This window comes from Ornithorhynchus anatinus, chromosome X1 (genome assembly GCF_004115215.2).
Source record: "Ornithorhynchus anatinus isolate Pmale09 chromosome X1, mOrnAna1.pri.v4, whole genome shotgun sequence".
In the NCBI taxonomy this organism is placed as follows: Eukaryota; Metazoa; Chordata; class Mammalia; order Monotremata; family Ornithorhynchidae; genus Ornithorhynchus; species Ornithorhynchus anatinus.
This window is the reverse complement of record NC_041749.1, coordinates 115,243,827-115,257,375: the sequence shown is the minus strand read 5'-3', so window position 1 is coordinate 115,257,375 and position 13,549 is coordinate 115,243,827. Positions and strand designations below refer to the sequence as shown.

General features: G+C 50.1%; 1 protein-coding gene across 3 annotated transcripts in view; it reads right to left on the bottom strand.

Moving 5' to 3' along the window:
- The window catches only part of YJEFN3 (YjeF N-terminal domain containing 3), a 52,495-nt gene that overhangs the window by 30,118 nt on the left and 8,828 nt on the right, over positions 1-13,549 (bottom strand). The window contains exon 1 of one of the 3 annotated variants that reach the window (XM_029050035.2): positions 3,490-3,541. The exons of the other annotated variants lie outside the window; for them this stretch is intronic. The gene's annotated coding sequence lies outside the window, so the exon portion shown is untranslated. Of the gene's footprint in view, positions 1-3,489; positions 3,542-13,549 lie in introns of those variants that run through there. 3 annotated transcript variants of the gene reach the window in all.

The following is a 13,549-nucleotide window of genomic DNA, read 5'->3' as shown; positions in this document are numbered from 1 at the left end:
TCAAGGTGATGGAAAGCCTTGAACGAAATGAAATGGCTTTAGGTAAAGCAGAAAATGTTTTGGTGGGCCAGAGCCCGTTCTTGGGATGGGTGACAGTGGTCAGGGGCTGTCCAACTTGTGCTGCCATTCTTCTGATGGCCTGGAGTCCAGAATCAACAGCACCTCCTCTCCATCCGAGAAGGGGAGATTTGAGGAATGGAACCCAAGGTTCCTTCCTATACACTTTGAGCCCAAGTTTCAAATCCAAGCTTCCTCCCTTTTCTCCTTCCCCATCTGCCCCATGGCAGCCTCTGTATAGCTCCATCCTGGGCTCAGATCCAGCCCAGACCTCAAGATTAGGATCAGGGGTAGTGCCCCGCTTGGCCTACTGATGGTCCCTGGGCAAAATAATAATGTTGGTATTTGTTAAGCGCTTACTGGGTGCTGAGCACTGTTCTAAGCGCTGGGGGAGATACAGGGTAATCAGGTTGTCCCACGTGGGGCTCACACACTTTTTTAATCCCCATTTTACAGATGAGGGAACTGAGGCACAGAGAAGTTAAGTGACTTGTCCACAGTCACACAGCTGACAAGTGGCAGAGCCTGGAGTCGAACTCATGACCCCTGACTCCAAAGCCCAGGCTCTTTCCACTGAGCCACACTGCACTGGTGCCAATAGCCCTCTCCCCAACTCCTCCCGCTGGCCAGGAGAAGGCAACACTCCAGTCCACATGACCTCCCACCCTCCCGATCTCCCGCGCTGCCCACTGTGAACCCCACCAGGGACCAAACATGGGCATCTATCCACTTTTAAGCTCCCGTTCTACCATTGCCTCTGCCGAGTGTCCTTGAGCAAGTCACTGTTCTCCCTCCTACTTAGACTGCGACCCCCGTGCGGGACAGGGACTGTGTCCAAGCTACTTAACTTGTACCCACCCCAGGGCTTAGAACAGCACTTGACACATAGTAAGCGCTTAACAAATACCATAAAATACAATTTTAAAAAGTTTCTAAACCTCTCTGTATCTCAGTTTCTCCGACTGTAAAATGGGGAGAATAATCCCTGCCCTCCTAGATGTTGAGACAACCAGTGAGAGAATCGCTAAGACTGTGTTTTAGATGCTAAAAGGCCACAATAATAATGTTGGTATTTGTTAAGCGCTTACTATGTGCAGAGCACTGTTCTAAGCGCTGGGGTAGACACAGGGGAATCAGGTTGTCCCACGTGGGGCTCACAGTCTTAATCCCCATTTTACAGATGAGGGAACTGAGGCACAGAGAAGTTAAGTGACTTGCCCACAGTCACACAGCTGACAAGTGGCAGAAGCAATTCAAGGGATTATCGGATCCTTTAAATTTCCACCCTTTTGGGTTTCTCCCCCTCAGGATGTCTGTATTGAAATCCAAGAGCTAGGGAACCAAGTCTGGGTGGCATTGACTTCTGCACCCGCGTCCCACACGCCAGATCCTTCTCTGCCTCTCTAACTATAGAGGACAAGGAGCAAAGAGAGGGTAGGAGAGTTTTGATGCCCGTCTCCCTCCTTCTAGACTGTAAGCCCATTGTGAGCAGGGATTTTCTCTGTTGCTGAATTGTACTTTCCAAGCGCTTAGTACAGTACTCTGCACACAGTAATAGCTCAATAAATGCGATCGAATGAATGAATAAATGAGAGGCTGAAATTCCTGGCTCTTCCAGGATTGGAGCAGGTGGGGCTCGGGTGAGGCCTTGCGTCTTGCCGCTGGCCCAGAAGAGAAACTTGCCTGGTGCTTTAGTGCCCTCTAGCGCCTGGAGGCCCAGGGCATCCCCAGGCCTCTGGTACAAGGAAGCGGCAAAGTGGTATAATAGTATTTATTGACCGCTTACTATGTGCAGAGCACTGTACTAAGCACTTGGAATGTACAAATCGGTAACAGATAGAGACAGTCCCTGCCCTTTGATGGGCTTACAGTCTAATCGGGGGAGACGGACAGACAAGAACAATAGCAATAAATAGAATCAAGGGGATGAACATCTCATTAAAACAATGGCAAATAAACAGAATCAAGATGATGTACATCTCATTAACAAAATAAATAGGATAATGAAAATATATAATAATAATAATGTTGGTATTTGTTAAGCGCTTACTATGTGCAGAGCACTGTTCTAAGCGCTGGGGTAGATACAGGGTAATCAGGTTGTCCCACGTGGGGCTCACAGTCTTAATCCCCATTTTACAGATGAGGTAACTGAGGCACAGAGAAGTGAAGTGACTTGCCCACAGTCACACAACTGACAAGTGGCGGAGCTGGGATTCGAACCCATGACCTCTGACTCCCAAGCCCGTGCTGTTTCCGCTGCTTCTCTTACAATTGAGCAGACGAGTACAGTGCTGAGGGAATGGGAAGGGAGATGGGAAGGAGCAGAGGGAAAGAGGGGAAAAGAGGGCTTAGCTGAGGAGAGGTGAAGGGGGGTGGTAGAGGGGGAGCAGAGGGAGCAGAGGGAAAAGGGGAGTTCAGTCTGGGAAGGCCTCTTGGAGGAAGTGAGCTTTAAGTAGGGTTTTGAAGAGGGGAAGAGAATTAGTTTGGCAGAGGTGAGGAGGGAGGGCATTCCAGGACCACGGGAGGACGTGGCCCAGGGGTCGACGGCGGGATAGGCGAGAACGGGGGACAGTGAAGAGGTGGGCGGCAGAGGAGCGGAGCGTGCGGGGTGGGCAGTGGAAAGAGAGAAGGGAGGAGAGGTAGGAGGGGACAAGGTGATGGAGATCCTTGAAGGCTAGAGTGAGAAGTTTTTGTTTCATGCGGAAGTTGATAGGCAACCACTTGAGGTTTTTAAGAAGGGGAGTGACACGCCCAGAGCGTTTCTGCAGGAAGATGAGCCGGGCAGCAGAGTGAAGAATAGACTGGAGTGGGGAGAGGGAGGAGGAAGGGAGATCAGAGAGAAGGCTGACACAGTAATCTAGCCGGGATATTACGAGAGCCTGTAACAGTAAGATAGCCGTTTGGGTGGAGAGGAAAGGGCGGATCTTGGCGATATTATAAAGGTGAGACTGGCAGGTTTTGGTGACGGATCGGATGTGTAGGGTGAATGAGAGAGCCAAGTCAAAGATGACACCGAGGTTGTGGGCCTGAGAGACAGGAAGGATGGTCGTACCATCCACAGTGATAGGGAAGTCAGGAAGAGGACAGGGCTTAGGAGGGAAGATGAGGAGCTCAGTTTTGGTCATGTTGAGTTTTAGGTGGCAGGCAGACATCCCACTCCCCCCAACACCCACCCTTCCCCCACGATGAAGGGAGCAGAGGGACAGAGGCAAGAGCCAGGAGAATCCTAGGTTCTCTTTTAGAGGACTTGCAAGTCTAGCAGAAGCAGGGCAGATGGCCACAAGCCTCGTGTCAGCTGATTGCAGAGACAAGCCAGGGACCACTCCTCTGCCATCAGTAACCTCTGCCCTAAGGGCCTACTGAATTCCAACCCTTCAGCGCTCAGGGTCCTGGAAACTGCACGGACTCAGAGCCTTCCCCCCTTCTCACCCAGGGAGTCAAGGCGCAGCAAGAGAGAGTTCAGAAGAACTTCCAGACCGCCTAGAGACACGTCTGAGACAGACTGTCGAATCTCTAACCCTGAAGGCCTGGAGAAGGGGGTGTGGGAAAGAGAATGCTGATCTTGAGTAGCCGGGCCCCCGTTCTCTGTTCTTTCCTCAAAGATGATGGAGAGTTTGGGTGGATTTTCATCCCTCCCACCATCTTTTGTTGTTCCAAGGCAGAGAGGCTGAAGCGGGGGGGAGGGGGTCAATTCCGTGTCCTTAATGTTCCATTTCTCCAATTGGGAACAGCTGTGTGTACTGGTGTCACAAAAGGCCGTTATTAGCGCTCTGTTTGGCTCTCAAGATGCCTCTGCCTCCTGTGACTCCACCGGGTCTTTCTTGGTTTTCCTGTCGAAGTGCCACCCATGGGTCCAAAGGGGTTGGTTAGTCATGGGCTCGAGGGTGGGAGCTCGGAAACCCAAACTTCTGACTCTGGTTCTGCTGACCTCAATTGCCAGGACTCCAACAGGGTCCACCTCGGACTTACCCCTTTCAGGGGAGACTAGCTATGAGTCGCAGTTGGAGGCTACCTCCTCCAGAAAACCTTTTCTTATTCACTGCACCCACTCTTTAATCTGCTGGCACCATCCAGGACTCTCCTAGATCCATCTGGGTCCACGTAGATGGGGAATGTCTGTGGATCTGTTCTAATGTCCCTCTCGGGCTGGACTCTGCTCTGGCATGACCACTTCTTCCTCCTATTTGTAAATTCTTTTCTGTACTGGCTCCCCCTTTAGAATGCAAGTTTCTTGTGGACTGGAACAATGTCTTCTACTGCTTTTGGACTCTTCCAAGCACTTAATATAGTGTTCTGTAAACAGTAGGTGCTCATTCAACACTACTAATTGGTTGATTGACCCCCTTTTCTATGCACCCGGGGCACCAAGGAAGAATTCCTTACTGAGGTTGTGGTAGACTTAAAGCCACAAACGATGTTTTCAGGTTCAACTGACATCACATCGTCTCCTGTCTCATCGAGGGCCAGCAGACCTCTCCCTCTAAGAAGCAGCATGGCCTAGTGGATAAAGCCCAGTCCTGGGAATCAGAAAGACCTGGGCTCTAATCCTGGCTCCACCACTTTTCTGCTGTGTGACCTTGGGCAAGTCACTCAACTACTCTGTGCCTCAGTTACCTCATCTGAAAATGGGGATTGAGACTGTGAGCCCCACGTGGGATAGGGACTGTGTCCAACCTGATTAGCCTGTATCTACCCCAGTGCTTGTTACATAGTAAGTGCTTAACAAAGGCCATTATTATTAATATTACCTCACTCAGCCAAAAACCCAAGTCTGGGAGTCCTCCAGTGAGGGAAGCTCAAAAGTGGAACTGAAACATACCTTTCTTCAAAGCCCCTAGACTGTCTCACCAGCTTCCAAATGGATTTGCCACCAGCCAGACTAGTTTAAGGCCCTGGTTGGCCTGGGGAACAAACAACAGTGGTTCTTGTCAAGTGTGGCATGGCATAGTGGATAGAGCACAGGCCTGAGAGCTAGAAACTAGTTCTAATCCCGCCTCTACCACTTGCTTGCTGTGTGGCCTTGGGTAAGTCAATTCACTTCTCTGGGCCTCAGTTGCCCCATCTGTAAAATGGGAATTAAGCCTGTGAGCCTTGAGAGGGACAGGGACTGTGTCCAACGCGATTTGCTTGTATCCACTCCAGCGCTTAGTACAGTGCTTGGCACATAGTAAGTGCTTAACAAAATACAACAATTATTAATTATTAAGTGCTTACTCTGTCCCAAGCACTCCACTAGAAGCAGCAAGGCCTAATGGATAGAGTTTGGGCCTGGGAGTCCAAAGGACCTAGGTTCTAATCTTGCTCTGCCACTTGCTGGCTGGGTGACCTTGGGCAAGTCACCTCAATACTCTGTGCCTCATTTAATCTGTAAAATGGGGATTGAAACTGGGACAGTGTCCACCCTGATTATCTTGCATCTACTCTAGCGCTTAGTGTAGTGCCTGGCACATAGTAAGTGCTTAATAAATACCACAGTTCTTAATCAGTTATTACTAAGTGCTGGGGTAGGTACAGTATATGCAGATTGGACAAGTCCCTGTCATACATGGAGCTCACAATCTAAGTAGGAAAGAGAACGGATGTTGAATCTCCATTTTACAAATAATAATAATGGCATTTGCTAAGCACTTACTATGTGCCAAGCACTGTTTTAAGTGTTGGAGTAAATATGAGATAATCAGGTCCAACATGGGGCTCACAATCTAAGTATCAGGGAAAACAGGTATTGCATCCCCATTTTGCAAATGAAGGAACTGAGGCACAGAGAAGTTAAGTGATTTGTCCAAGGTCACACAGCAGGCAAAGGGCAGAGCTGGGAATCGAACCCAGTTCCTCTGACTCCCAGAGCGGGGCTCTTTCCCTTAGTTCATGCTGTCCCTGTTGGACGAAGGCCCAAGTTTTCTCCTGGGGCCCTGCCCCTGGATCTTGGTGCTGGGAGGGGAGCACTGGAACAGCAGCTGCGACCAGAGGTGAGTCCGGGAGGACCAGATGTGCTTTCAGGGGGCATGAGATGGTGTGGTGAGCCCCTCCAGTGGACACAGAGAAGCTCTTATGAGGGCACAGAGCTAGGGCAGATGCTTCTTCCACCCCATGGTTAAAGCAGCCCTGGCTGCAGAATCTCCCACACTTTCTCTCTCTCTTTGTCTCTCTCTCTCTCTCTCACACACACACACACACAAAATCTATGTGCACTTCTCGGGACCCAACCACCCCAAGTTCGCTGACCCTGCCCAAAATGGGGATGGGGAGGAGGGAGAGCTAGAGGCGGGTGGGGAGCAGCCCTACCCGGGGCCTAATCGGATGCTCTGGCTTCAGAGTTTACACACTCCAGCCTGTCTGCTGAGGTCCCAGCACTGCCCTGTACTTTGCCAGGGGAGAAATATGGGGCATTAACCACCTCCAGTCTCTCCAACGCACTGCCACCTTAGCCAGCTCCTGTCAGCCCCACGCCTCACTGGAGCTGAGTGGAGGTGTTTGTGAGTGGGGAGTTGAAAGGAAGCTATTATGGCAAAGAGAGGGATCATCTGCCGATGAGACACGCTTAGTGATGGGGGTTGGGGGAAGGAGATGGGGAGGTTGGAGGGGTTTTTTTCCTCTCTCCTTCTTAAAGGAGAAGAGATAAAAGTTCAGCTCTTCCATGAAAGAAATCACATTCTTTTGGACCAAAAAGAATGAAGGGAAGAACTCCCTCCCCCTTTATATCCAAAAGACGATCACTCTCCCATCTTCAGAGCCTTTTTAAAATCACATCTCCTCCAAGAGGCCTTTCCCATCTAAGCCGTCACTTCTCCTATTCCCTCTCCCTTCTGCATTGTCTATGCACTTGGATCTGTACTCTTTATTCACCTCACCCTCAGCCCCACAGCATTATTATATTAATATCCACCTCCCCCTCTATACTGTAAGCTCCTTGTGAGCAGGGAATAAGTCTACCAACTCTGTTATGTTGTACTCACCCAAGCATTTAGTACAGTGCTCTGCACACAGTAAATATGATTGATTGATTGAATGTGAACAAAACCCACTTCCCTTGCCAAAAGCAGAAGGCCAGGATTGGGTCAGATAACACTGGGGTGCCCTGCTCCATATTCTGTCTTCCACAGTAATAATTAATAATGATGATGATATTTGTTAAGCGCTTACTATGTGCCAAGCACTGGAGGAGATACAAGGTAATCAGGTTGTCCCACATGGGGCTCACAGTCTCAATCCCCATTTGACAGATGAAGTAACTGAGGCACAGAGAAGTTAAGTGACTTGCCCAAGGCCACGCAGCAGACAAGTGGTGGAACTGGGATTAGAACCCAAATCCTCTGATTCCCAAGCCTGGGCTCTTTCCACTAAGCCACACTGCTTCTCTAACAGTGGAACCAGGACTCTTGGAGGACAGGTCAAACTCCTACCCTTAGACATTCCAACTCTCCCCTCTAAACCCTTATTTTTCCCTCTAGTAGCCCATCAATAGACTTCTCCTTCAATCCCTTCTCGGACATCCCGAGAGTATTATGGTCTACGTAACATCCCATAGTGACCAAATCCTTCGATTTACTACCAGCTGCTGGTATAGGATTTAGCAGACACAACCTTTCTAGGTTCGCTCTGTCCACACCCTTCATTATTCCGTAGACTTCGGTTTACAAAATCGGGCTTTGACTTTCCAGGCTGAGGAGTCTTAATCTTTTCAGCCTCTCATGAAACAAAAGCTTTTCCTCTCCTCCCCACCCCCCACCCCAATTATCTTCCTTGCCCTTCTCCGCCCTGCTCTGCTCTACTGGGTCCTTATTGTAAAGATGCTGCTACCCCAAGAGTCTTGGGTGGAGGGTGACCCCTAAAAGGGCTGCTGCTTAACACAGGTTCTGTCTTCAGGTCAGCAGATTGGTTGCAGAGCCAGTTTGCTAGTGTGGGCAGGTCACTGACCTGTCAGAGGATGTAGGAAGTAGTGTGATCTGGAGGTGGTACTGGGTGGCCAAGCTGCCACTGCTCTTGAGGGGTAAACCTGATTGCCAATGTAAGGCGGGATGAGGGGACTCCAGAATCTCAGTTTCCCTTTGCTCCAAGGAGTAGGGAGCCAGTCTACTCTCCACAAGTGTCTGAATCTCTCCCCTGGTCTTGCCCCCACAGTCTGGGGTCTATCTGCACTACGGTCTCAGGACTGACCTACCTCCGGAGACCACAAGAATCAGGTCTTTCTGCCAGTGATCTAGGGGAGGGGAAGGCCAACCTTGCTACCTTCTCCAACCCTTGGAGACCTTCAGAATAAAGACCTCCCCTTATATACACTCTCTCTCTCTCTCTCTCTCCCAAGGGGGATGTGGTTGATGCCAGTCATCTCTTCTCCATCTCAGTGCTGGAAGGGGTTAAAGAGGTCATCCAGTCCCATCCCCCTGCTTCCCAGAAGGTCAGTACCTAAAACAGCCAGATTAAGCAGTTGATTTCCCAAGATCTATCTTGTCTAATTTCAATTGTAAGCCTCTGGAGGACGGAGTCTGCGTCTCTGCCGGGCCCACCCCTCCCCCCTCAGCCTCACAGTTCCCTAGGTCTGGACCGCAGGCCAGGCTCTCCGGGGACTGGCCCTCTGCCAATCCTAAATGGCAGATGGGACAGCCAAAAAAATGGAGAGGAAATGGCTCTGATCCAAGCGCCCGGCAGTGCTGGGCTCTGATGGGTTCTGCTGCCACTGCAGGAGGGTTATTTGTTGCCCATGATAAAGGGGAGAGGACAAATAAAACAATGTGATGCCCAATTACCTGCTCCCTGCCAGAGGAGACCATTGAGCCTCAGGACCAAGTCCCGAGGGACGGGGAGGATGGAGAGGGAGAGAAGGAAGAAGGAATGGGAGGGACTTGGGGAGACAACTGGGCTACTTCAGGACCCCTGACTGAGAAGATGGCCAGGCAGGGATCAGGGAAACGGAGATGGGGAAAGGTCAAGAACCCAATGGTGTATGGAGAACATCTCATCTAAAAGCATAGACTTTCCCTTCCACCCCCACACTTTCCCAGCTCTGCCTAGTGGAATCATCAGGGGGACCAACCGGGTATCCCACCAAGGGAAGTGGGGTGGGTGGAGCCGGGAACTTCAAACCCAATGTGGAACCAGGCTGAAGGTACGCTCGCTCGCTCTCCCTCCTCCTCGGCACCCCCTTACCTCACCTACATAAGAAAGAGGGCAACGAATCTGTTCTGGGGATCATCCAACCTCCACCGTCCCCACCCCCTGGGGGCAGCCTGAGATTATCATTTTGTTCTGTAGGCCAGATGACCCCTTGGCTTAGACACACTTCAGCTACACTGCTTTTTGAGGAGGAGAGGGGGAATTCTTCCACGACTCCCTTCCCCTTCCCCATGTTCCCCAATCTGTCAATTCTCCAGGAGCTGCACCATCCCAGGTCCACCGTGGCTGGGGAAGGTGTGTTCGGGTAAGGTCAGCGAGCAGGATTTCATTCCTCCCAGAACAGGCAATTTATAATTGTATATATAAGTGCTTATATATTCCAAAGCACTGTGCTAAGCACTGGTGTAGATGCAAGATAATCTGCACAGGGTAAATGCTCAATAAATACAATTGACTGATTGATAATCCCATCAGACCCAGGCCCTGTTCCACATGGGTTTCAACAGTCTAACAGGGAAGGACCCCTTATTCACCCCACCCTCAGCCCCACAGCACTTATTATATAGCCATAATTTATTTTAATGTTTGTGTCCCTCTCTAGACTCTCAGCTCCTTGCGGGCAGGGAACATTTCTATCAACTTTGTGATACTGTACTCTCCCAAAAACTTAGTACAGTGCTATGCACACAATAAATGCTCGATAAATACCACTGATGGACTGACTGAGGGAAAGTGAATATTTTATACCTATTTTACAGAGGAGGAAACTGAAGCCCAGAGACATTAAGTGACTTGCCCAAGGTCACCCAGCAGGCCAGTGGCAGAGCTTGGGACTAGGGCCCAGGTCTCCTCTCTCCCAGCCCATGCTTTTTCCACTAGTTCACACTGTCATCTGCATTCAACTGCCTTTGCTCACCTAGGCCTGGAAACGCAGAAACCAAACAGGGCTGGCCCTCCTTCACACTTAGAAATCAGTTGGGCTGGAACCTCAACCATAAAGGACCTCAAGAGTCATCTAGTCTCATCACCTGCCTTCACACAGGACAGTCCCTGGGACAGACAGTTGACTCTGGTAAGTCCCCTTCCTTGCCAGAAGGTTATTCTCTGTGTCTAACCTAAATCTTTCCTATTCTGGCAAAAGCCTATTTGCATTCTGGCCCCATTCATTCAATGATATTTACTGAGCGTCTACTATGTGCAGAGTACAAAGGGGCTTGGGACAGATGATAGAAGTGAAAGACATGGTCCCTGCCTTCAAGAATCTTACGGTCTAATCTTTTCTCCTCCATGTGACCACCCCTCACAAACTTGAGGCTTGAATTCCCTCAGCCTCCTCTTTCCTTAGCTAAAAAAATCCCAACTCTCTACCTGACTCCTTTCATTATTGCCCGGGTCCCTAAGTCCTTTTCATATGACTCATGACCATGAAACAGCGTGGTCTATTGGGAAGAGCATGGGCCAAAGGGTCAGGGAACCTGGGTTCTAATTCTGGCTCTGCCACTTGCTTGTTGTATGACAAGGCACTTCACTTCTCTGGGCCTCAGTTTCCTGATCTGTAAAATGGGGATGAAATACTTGTTCTCCTTCCCCCTTATACTGTGACCCCATTTGGGACAGGGACTATATCTGAACTGATTATCTGCTATCTACCCCTGCACTCGGTACAGTGCTTGGCACATAATGAGCACTTTACAATTATTATTATTATTATTATGTGCCAGGATGCCAACTGGAACCAGCCCTTTATTAAAGAGTTGAATGAGGAGGGGAAGGGGGAAAAGGGAAAAAAGAAGGAAGACGAGGCAAGGTAGCTTCCCCTCCCCTTCCCTCATCCCTTCCCCCACCAAGAACCTCTAGCTTCTTATTCAGAAAAGTACGGTATTTCCACTAAAAAAAAAACAACAAATTCCAACCACAGCTCCCCGTTGCCGTGCCAACAGAGGGATGAAAATGATGTGGAAATTAAGAGAACTGGGGCTTCGGGTCACTCATCCGGCAAAGGGAAGAGAGAGAGAGAAACCACTAAAGAGACAGAGAGAGAGATGAAAGTATAAGGGGAGCCCCCCCCCCATTTCTAAAAGCCTTCAGGTTCATCTTCCAATGACCCCTTCCTCCCTCCCTCCCTGCTGCCCACATCTCTCCCTTCAGGAGACAGCATCTCGGGCAGCATTTTAGGGCTCAAGGAACACAAGAAACCATCTTCTGCATCTGTCTGTCTCCGGGCGGGGCTGCATCCACCCCAGATGCCGGTTCTGTTTTCCTATTACTGGACCAATCAAAGGGGTAGAGGGGAATAAGGGTGCTGAGTTTACTGGGGCATGCCTTCTGAGGCACAGCTATTTCTGGGCCCCGGGCTGGCACCTGTGCCAATGTCCTGGAGCCCCTGCCCACAACGAGCTTACCAAATATAAAAAAAAAAATCAAAGAAATCTCACGCACTGTGCCTTATCCTGTGTTTCTTCCAACAATAACAATTTGTCAAGCACTTATTATGTGCCAGAGCACTGCACTAAGCGCTTGAGTAGATACACATAGTAAGCTCTTAACAAATACCATCATTATTATACACAGTAATCAGATCGGACACAGCCTCTGTCCCGTTCGGGCCTCACAGTCTAAGGGGGAGGGAGAACAGGTATTTCATCCCCATTTTACAGATGAGGAAACTGAGGCTCAGAGAAGTGAATTGAGTTGTCCAAGGTCCCATAGCAGTCAAGTGGTAGGGTCAGGGTTAGAATTTAGATCCTCTGACTCCCAGGCCTGTTCTCTTTCCAAAAGGCCACGCGTCACACTGCATCCAGACAATCTTGGGCTGTTGGAGAAGTGCCCCTAGTTTCCTAACAATGTTCTAGGCTGTGTCATGGCCTAGGTGAATGAGGTATTTATTGAACACCTTCTGTATTATAGAGGGCTGTACAGAGAACCCTGTCAAAGTAAAAGACACAAATGATCCCTACCCTCAAAGAGTTTACAATCTAACAGGTAAGGGTAGTCAGACAGGGTCAGCTTCAGACATTCGCCGCCCTGAGCGGAGAAAGGATTGACTGCCTCTAAACTGTAAACTCACTGCCGGCAGGGAATGTGTCGCTAATTCTGTTGTATTGTGCTCTCCCAAGCGCTTAGTACAGTGTTCTACACATGATAAGCACGCAATAAATTCTACTGATTGCCTTTTCCCCCACCCCCAGCGCAGATGAGTGAGTGGTAGAAGACAAGAGTTGAGAGCAAGGCGAAGTAAGAAAGTGAGCTTGGGAGGAATAGATTAAAGGAGTTTCTGCCTGATGCACACCGAAATGGGGAACCATGAGAGGTTTTCCAGGTGTTGAAAGATGTGTGCTGAGCGACATCTTAGAAAATGACCAGGGTGTCAGAGTATAGTCTAGATTGAGGAGGAGAGGGGTCTGAAGGGCTGGGAGACCAGTGAGGAGACTGATGCAGTAGTCTAGTTGATGAAAGTTTGAGTCAGATTAGTGGCGGTTTGGATGGAGAGGAAGGGGAGGATCCGAAGAATGTTGAGGAGGAAAGATGACAAGATTTAGTGACAGACTGAATGAGAGAGTTAAAAGACAATGAAAAGTCATAAATGATCCCAAGGTTGTGAGCTTCTATGGCAGGAAGGTTGGTGATTGGCGGGGGGTGTCATTGACTGTGATGGGAAAATTGGCAGGAGGAGGAAGAAGAGAAAGTGATGTTATCAGATGAGCACCCCCCATCCTTGTCTTCCCCTCCCTCCCTCCTTACCTTCTTTCCTCCCTTCTTCCTCCCCCAGCCAGGGAGCTGATCATTATTTCCCATTCAGTCACACCAAACCCGCTCCTGAGCTTGTTGACTCATCCCACTGGGAGAGAGCTGTGTCTTCCTACCTCCACAGTGCCTCTCCACTGGGCCTGCAGCTGGTCGAGGATGGACAGGGAGACCCTTTACCTGGACCCCCTCCTTCCCCTCCTCCTGCCCCCCCTGCCCTCCAGGCCCCTGCTGCCCAGGCCTCCAGAGCACAGAGAACATTTCTGCCCTGGAAAGAAAACCTAACTCAACCCTCCAACCATGATCCTTCAGAACCAGTTCTGGAAAAGGGCAGCCCCCTCGGCGGCAGGGAAATTCACCCCAGACCTGGCAAGCCACCAGTCTCCGATTAGCCAGAGACCATCTGACTGCACTTTCGAAACTGCCCAACCATCTGCTTCATGGAAGAAAAGGAAAATGCTGGCGACACCACTGCAGGCGGTGCTTTGTGATAGCTGCTGCTCTGTCTTCTGCCAGTGTGGGGCGGGGGGGGTGTGTCTCCCACCACCCTAGATGTGGTTGTCGAGGCTACAAGGGCTGCCTCCCCTGACCGCTCTGGAAAGGTCCAACTTTGGCATTTCTGGACACCCCC